Source organism: Pan troglodytes, chromosome Y (genome assembly GCF_028858775.2).
Source record: "Pan troglodytes isolate AG18354 chromosome Y, NHGRI_mPanTro3-v2.0_pri, whole genome shotgun sequence".
NCBI classification, from domain to species: domain Eukaryota; kingdom Metazoa; phylum Chordata; class Mammalia; order Primates; family Hominidae; genus Pan; species Pan troglodytes.
The window spans coordinates 30,381,752-30,388,752 of NC_072422.2; the positions used below are offsets into that span (position 1 = coordinate 30,381,752).

General features: G+C 39.6%; 1 protein-coding gene across 4 annotated transcripts in view; it reads right to left on the bottom strand.

The window, feature by feature from the left end:
* The window catches only part of NLGN4Y (neuroligin 4 Y-linked), a 290,720-nt gene that overhangs the window by 175,149 nt on the left and 108,570 nt on the right, over nt 1-7,001 (bottom strand). The gene's annotated exons all lie outside the window — the stretch shown is intronic.

The following is a 7,001-nucleotide window of genomic DNA, read 5'->3' on the forward strand; positions in this document are numbered from 1 at the left end:
CCAGGCTAAAATGCAGTGGTGTCATCTCGGCTTACTGCAACTTCTACCTCCCAAGTTCAAGCAATTTTCCTGCCTCAAGCCTCCTGAGTAGCTGGGATTACAGGCATGTATCACCATGCCCAGCTAATTTTTGTATTTTTAGTGGAGATGGGCTTAACCATTTTAGTCACACTGGTCTCGATCTGCCCGGCTGGGCCTCCCAAACTGCTGGGATTACAGGCATGAGCCACCGCACCCAGCCCCTTTTATTTTTAATACTGTGTGCTTTAACTTTTTCCTATTAAAACTCTGTTGCTACTAGCATTAATTGTTTCACGCATTCATAATAAATCATTGCAAGCCCACTTGCCTGCTTCTTCTATAAAACTGGCAACAATGATGTTAATCATGCAGGAAAAATATGTTATAATTGTAAGTCATCTCTCTTTTCCAGCAGGATGCAAGAAATCAATGTAAAGTAATAAATCAAATGTTGTTTATTTTGCCCATATTTGGCCAGAGGCCATTGTTTTAAAAGCACAAAATGACAGGCCACTTTCATCAATTAGGCATTATTCTTTGACTCATGAATCTAACCAAGAACATGTAAGATGTATCCTAAATCCCATGGTAATGACAACTGATTAATTTTGTTAATAGTAATGGAAGGTTTTCTTTTTATGGTGCATTATTTATATCATTTACATATGTGAATATTTTTGTGCCAACTGTATATAAAATAACTTTCTTTTTGATGCTTTCCTCTCACTATAATTATGGCATAGTGGAAGAAACACTGTTTGTCACTTTCTAATGGCCACAGCTAAATTCCTCTTTGTATTCCAAGCAGTAGTAAACAGACGTTGTTCTACATAAGATGAAAAGATGATATTTTATTTTTAAATATAACTATGGATACTCTTTTAGAGTCTTGACATGACAGTCAGTTTCAGAGAGTACTGATAAAAAGTATTTTGCAGCCTAACTTAGAAAGCAGAATTAAACCTAAACTTTATCTACCAATAGGTTTGTTGATTCATTATGAAAAAAGAAACTGAGACAACGGTCTCCTATCTTCCCTCTATATGTTACATACATATGTTACTCTCCCCTTCTTTAAATATCCCATGTCTTGATAAATTAGCATGGCACGCTAATCATCTGATAAACTAATCTAATCGTCAACTTGTTCCACATCTAATCCATTCTCACATCTTTGATGGGTCTTAGAAATGAGATGGCCATATGCCAAATACATAATTCTGTGGTGTTCAGAAATTCAGGCAGTGTACCAAGATAATGTAGAGGCCAATCATCCCTCTGCAAAATAAATCAAATTACACCCTCTAGATGTCTTCCTAGGCTGAATCCAGCAAGTTAACAAATAACTGGTTGTCTGAGTCATTAATCTCAAAATGCAAATCAGAGCTTGTCACTTTGCTGCTTAAAAATGTTCCTTCATGGGACTCCAGCTGTCAACATGGTAATTACCAAACAGGATCAATGAGAAAATTCACGCACACCAACTTCTGTAGCTTTGGTGCACTTCAGGGATGGTCAAGAACTGATATTGTAGGACTTGTCCCTTTTTCCTGTCCCACTGGTGCTCCATTGCAATTTTGTACCAATATGTCTGCACAGGCATTTGTTCAATTGCTCCACATTCTTCAGTGTTCCCCTAGCACAATTTGCTCAGATTCTCTTTTTCTATAGACTTCTATAGTCTACCTCATGTTATCTCTACCTCAGTAATGTTCACATTAGGGGCCAGATCATTGTGTGGGTTGGAGGCTGTCCTGTACAGCAGGTCCAAAATTGCTCTTAGTTAGGAAGCTCTGTTCTGCCTGATAACATACCTCCAAGTCTTCAAAATGTCTTTGGAAATATCTTCACCAACACTAAGCCCATCTGAGAGCTCCAGATAAAGTTGGCTGCCCTGTTTTCCCCCAACAACTTGAACTCATCCCTTCTTTATTCATCCTTGCCCTAGTCCAGCATTGCTGCTCACTGTAGGACCCCAATTCCTCAAGGCAGCCATTCAGACACATGGATCAGCAGCTAGCACATTTGGCTCATTAAGTGATGAGGAGATGGTGTGAATTCTCCTAAGATAGTAAAAATGCAGACAGAAGGGCATTCATTGTATCAAAAGCAGCAGCTGCATTTTGAATATGGTAAGTTTGAAATGTTTCTAAGGTAGTTCTGTTTGTATGGAGACTGGGGGAGAAATAGACATTGCAATGTAGAAACAGGCCATTACCACAGTTATTACTATTATCACCAAAACAATCATCACAATATTTGTTATCTTCATTGCTGTCATCATCATGACCATCACCATCATCATTGTCATCAGCAGCACCATCGTCATCAGGTCATCATCACCATAACCTTCAGCATCCTCATCACCAACACCATCATCACCATCAGCATCAACATATTAGCATGGCTTCACCATCCTCTACACCAACATCATCAAAATCACCAACACTTTTACCATCCTCATCAACCATATTATCACCATCACCATCATCATAACCATCATCATCACCATCATCACCATCCTCATCATCACCATCATAATCATCATCATGTAGCAGTAGTACTGTATAACTGTGTATATTTATTCATCTTTTGATTGATTATGTTCTTTGGCTGCTGTGTTGACAGTGTTTTGTTTAAACTGATTTGATTTTAAATATCTACAACTAATAATTTCTTTTTGCCCACCCTTTAATTTAATTGAACACGGAAATACTTTGCAACTATTTCGTCTTAGAGGTCACTTCAGGAAGTTATCTTGTGTAAGCCATATGGGCAATGGTCTTAAAAACGCTTTTATCTTTTTTTTTCCTAATTGTTTTTTAACGGCAGAAAGGAGTATCTGTTTATATTTGGATTAAAAAATATTTCAGGCCAGGTGTGGTGGCTCACACCTGTAATACCAACACTTTGGGAGGCTGAGGTGGGTGGATCATGAGGTCAGGAGATCGAGACCATCCTGGCTAACATGGAGAAACCCCATCTCTACTAAAAAAATATAAAAAATTAGCCGGGGGTGGTGGGTGCCTGTAGTTCCCAGCTACTCAGGATGCTGAAGCAGAAGAATGGTGTGAACATGGGAGGCAGAGCTTGCACTGAGCCGAATTTGCGCCACTGTCCTCCAGCCTGGACAACAGAGTGAGACTCCGTCACAAAAAAAAAAAAAAAAAAAAAAAAAAAAAAATTCAGGTCCAATTTTCAAATTTTTGCCATCAATATCACCTAGAAGGCCACTACAATGCAAATTGTTGGGCCCTATCCTCAGATTTTGTGATTCACTGGAAGCCTAGATAGAGCCCAGGAATCTGCATTTGGAAAACATTCATAGCCAATTTGTAAACCACTGCTGTACATCATGGAACTTCTGTACTCTTCCTTTCATGTCTATATGGTAACTTAGAAGATCTCCACTTGACTTCATGAAGCCAGTCCTTCATATTAGGTGTCAGAACACTTTTTAAAATAAAGGGTAAGATTGTATGTATTGTAGACTTTGCAGGCCACATGGTTTCTTGCAACAACTCAACTTTGCCTTTGTAGTGTGAAAACAGTCACAGACATACGTAAATAAACGGGTGTATTTGTGTTCCATTAACCCCTTTGGTAAAAACAGACAGAAAGTGTGAATGATTTGGTCTATGGGTTATGCTGTCCACCCTTGCTTCCCATTTCTAAAAGGAGGTCAGACCCCCTTTTAGATAAACACTTGTCCCAGTTGAGCTACTCAGCTTTCATTAGAGCACATATGTCAATATATTATCTCTAGTTCCACTGATGACTGAAGGATGTGCTCTGAGATTAACTGACCATACATTGACTACACTTTAGCCATTTCAGGCTTCAAATTCACAAACTTCGTTTTCATAAACAACACTTAGCTAAGAGAATCGATATTAATGTCAGGCTCTAGACTTCAGCTTTGAACACACTCTTCTCTTTGCCTGAAATGACCTTCCTCCCAGCAATTTGGTCAGTTACTCATTCGTCAAATTTCTCCTTACTGCATTTTCACTCTCTCAGTCTGGGATACATACTCCTCCCAGATGTTCTCATACCTCCCCAGCTTGCTGCATAATTGCTATGATTATACTAAATGGTTCCAGTTAGTTGTGCAGTTTCCCCTCTATGGCTTTCAATAAAAGTGATAGGATGTCATTTAGCAAAATGGCCTGAAAATTAGATTAGGTTCAATAAATATTCACTGAGTGAATAAATAAATGAATAAACTACATGTTTGCTAATGCCTGGGGCCCATATGGAAGCAAACATTAACAAACAACCCAATGACACTTCATGTAGTAAGGATATAGTGGTGCCTCTTTGGACTTATACAAAGCTGCACAAGAATTGAAGATGAGGTTTTATCACCAGCCTGAGAACCCATTCACAGCACAATCTCACAAACAAGTCCACCAAGCTGAAAAAGGAGGATGACTGAGTAGGACCTCCTTTGCTTTTTGCAGAATTCCTTGAGAAAAAACTGGATGCTCTTTTGTCAGCCAATTGCCTAATGCTCTACAATGAAACTCTTTCCAAACTTTAACTGTGCTAAAGGCTTAGGTTGAAATTTGTCCAAATTCATTTTCATGTTCACAAGATGAGCTCCCCAAATTGGCTTATTCTACAGTAAACCTAAACTTGCAGTTAGAACTCTTAAAAGAGATGTAAGGCACAGCATATTACACCCAGGACTAAAGACCCTAGTTCATTTGAGGTCATGTTTCCCATCTGGCATTAAATCTCAAGCTATCTCTAATTTGCCACCAGCTGACAGCTTCCAGATCCAGGATTGCCCCAGGAGGATGACTCCCAACATAGAACTGCCTGTATAACATCATAATAGAAATAACCTCATCTGTTCCTGTCATGTTATTTCTATATGTCACTAAAAGCTACAGCTGTTTACAAACCAACAACAGCAGCTAATAAACAAGTTTTCTCATTTCTGAATGTCCAAGTTCTTCTTTTCAGCTAAAAAAAAAGAAACATCCTAGGTAAGATTTTTCCCCCTAGTTAGTCTCTTCCATGAAGCACCCATGCCATTCTTTCTTCCTTGGGACTATTTGCAGTTTGAGCAATGACAATGGACATCAATGAGTTTTGCTTACCTAGCATTCAATTTTCCTCTGGGGACCAATCTTACTTGCATCCACCTTAAGCCTACTGGACGCACCCGGTCTCTTCCCAACCCTGGAGAGGCCATTTCAATCTAAGTGTCTCTTTCCATTGGATATAGACATTGGTTGGCATGCAACTAAAATTAGGCCAATACGCATAGTTACCAGGCCAATTTGCTTTCTGAGGAAACAATGACATACAAGGAAATGCTGTTGACTGCCTACCACCACACAAAGACAGCATCTCTGAGAAAGCCAAAAGAAGAAACATGGCACCAAAGTGCCAGATTCCTAACGGCAATGATTAAACCTGAGGACACTATTTTCTAAATTAAATGTACTGCTAGTAAATGGAGGCTGAAAATCTCTTCTTTTCCCTTAAGTCAATTTAACCACAATTTTTTTCACTTGCCAACTATTCCTAAGATTGCAAAACCTAAAAATATATATCCCTCCAATGGAGACATGGTATCTATGTAGAATTTGGGTTACAATCTGTCCAGCTTTTGAAATCCATGTATTTTTTTAAATAGAAGGTCTTGCTTTGTCTCCCAGGCTCATAGCTGCAGTGAACTATGATTGTACTGGCACTACCATAGCTCACTGCAGCCTCAACCTCCTGGCCTCAAGCAATTCTCCCACCTGAGCCTCCCAAGTAGCTGAGATTACAGGTGCAAGCTACTGTACTCAGCTGAAATCCACTTTTTGCTTATTATGCCACAGTTATTGACTACTTTCTAACCACCACAAATTTAATTAATATGCAACTATGCATATTGGCCTGATTTTAGCTGCATGCCAACCAATGTCTATATCCAGTGGAAAGAGACACCTAGATTGAAATGTACTCTCCAGGGTTGGGAAGAGACTGGGTGGGGCCAGTAGGCTTAAACAGCTTCAAATTAATGTATTTACTTTATCACAGTTTTTGCTTATTAGGAATCTAGGCACTAGCTCAGCTGGACCCACTGCTTTGAAGTCTCTTACTGATGAAGGTGTTGGCCTGAGCTGGGGTCTCATTTTAAAGCTGACATAGGAAGATTCACTTCCAAACATACACGCTTGTTTGCAGAGTTCAATGTCCTGTGGACTGCTGGACTGAATGCCTCTGTTCCATGGCGGCTGTTGTTCAGAGGCAGCTGTCAGCTTCTTGACATTTGCACCTGTTCAACATGGTTGCTCATTTCATCAAAGCATGGAAACCAAGAATGCAACAGAAAGGGTATGCTAGTAAGACACATTTATATGCTTATATAACGTAATCATGGAAGTGGTGTTCCATTACCTCTATCATATTCCATGAGACAGAAGGAAATCCTATTTCCTCCCTACACTCAAAGGGGAGGGAGTTGCACAAAGGCAGTGTCTTTCACTTGGTAAAATGCCAGCCTTGGGAGGCGGGAATTCAAGAACTACTTCCCTAGTGGACAGGGGAAATAGGACATAGCCTAAAGGCTAAAAATGTGTCAGGAGAGCTTTGCCACAGACAGAACAGTGGGTACTGAGAGAGGATTTTAGGAACCAGAAATGCAGACACCACCTCTTCTGGCTTCTGGCATTCTTAGGCAGCTTATATATACAGAATATACCTAATCCAGACTGCATTCATTTCTGGGACTTTGTAACTAATTACCACAAACTTGGTGACTTGAAACAACAAAAACTTATAGTCTCTCATTGTTCTGGAGCAGAGTTCAAAATTAAGATGCTTCCTTTCAGAGGCTCTGAAGGAAAATCCATTTCATGCTTCTGTCTTGGATTGTGCTTCATGCTTCATGCTTCTGTTCTTAGTTCCTCATAGTTTGCAACAGTGCTCCCTAGTTTAGGGATGAATCACTTCAATCTTTACTTCCATCCTCACAT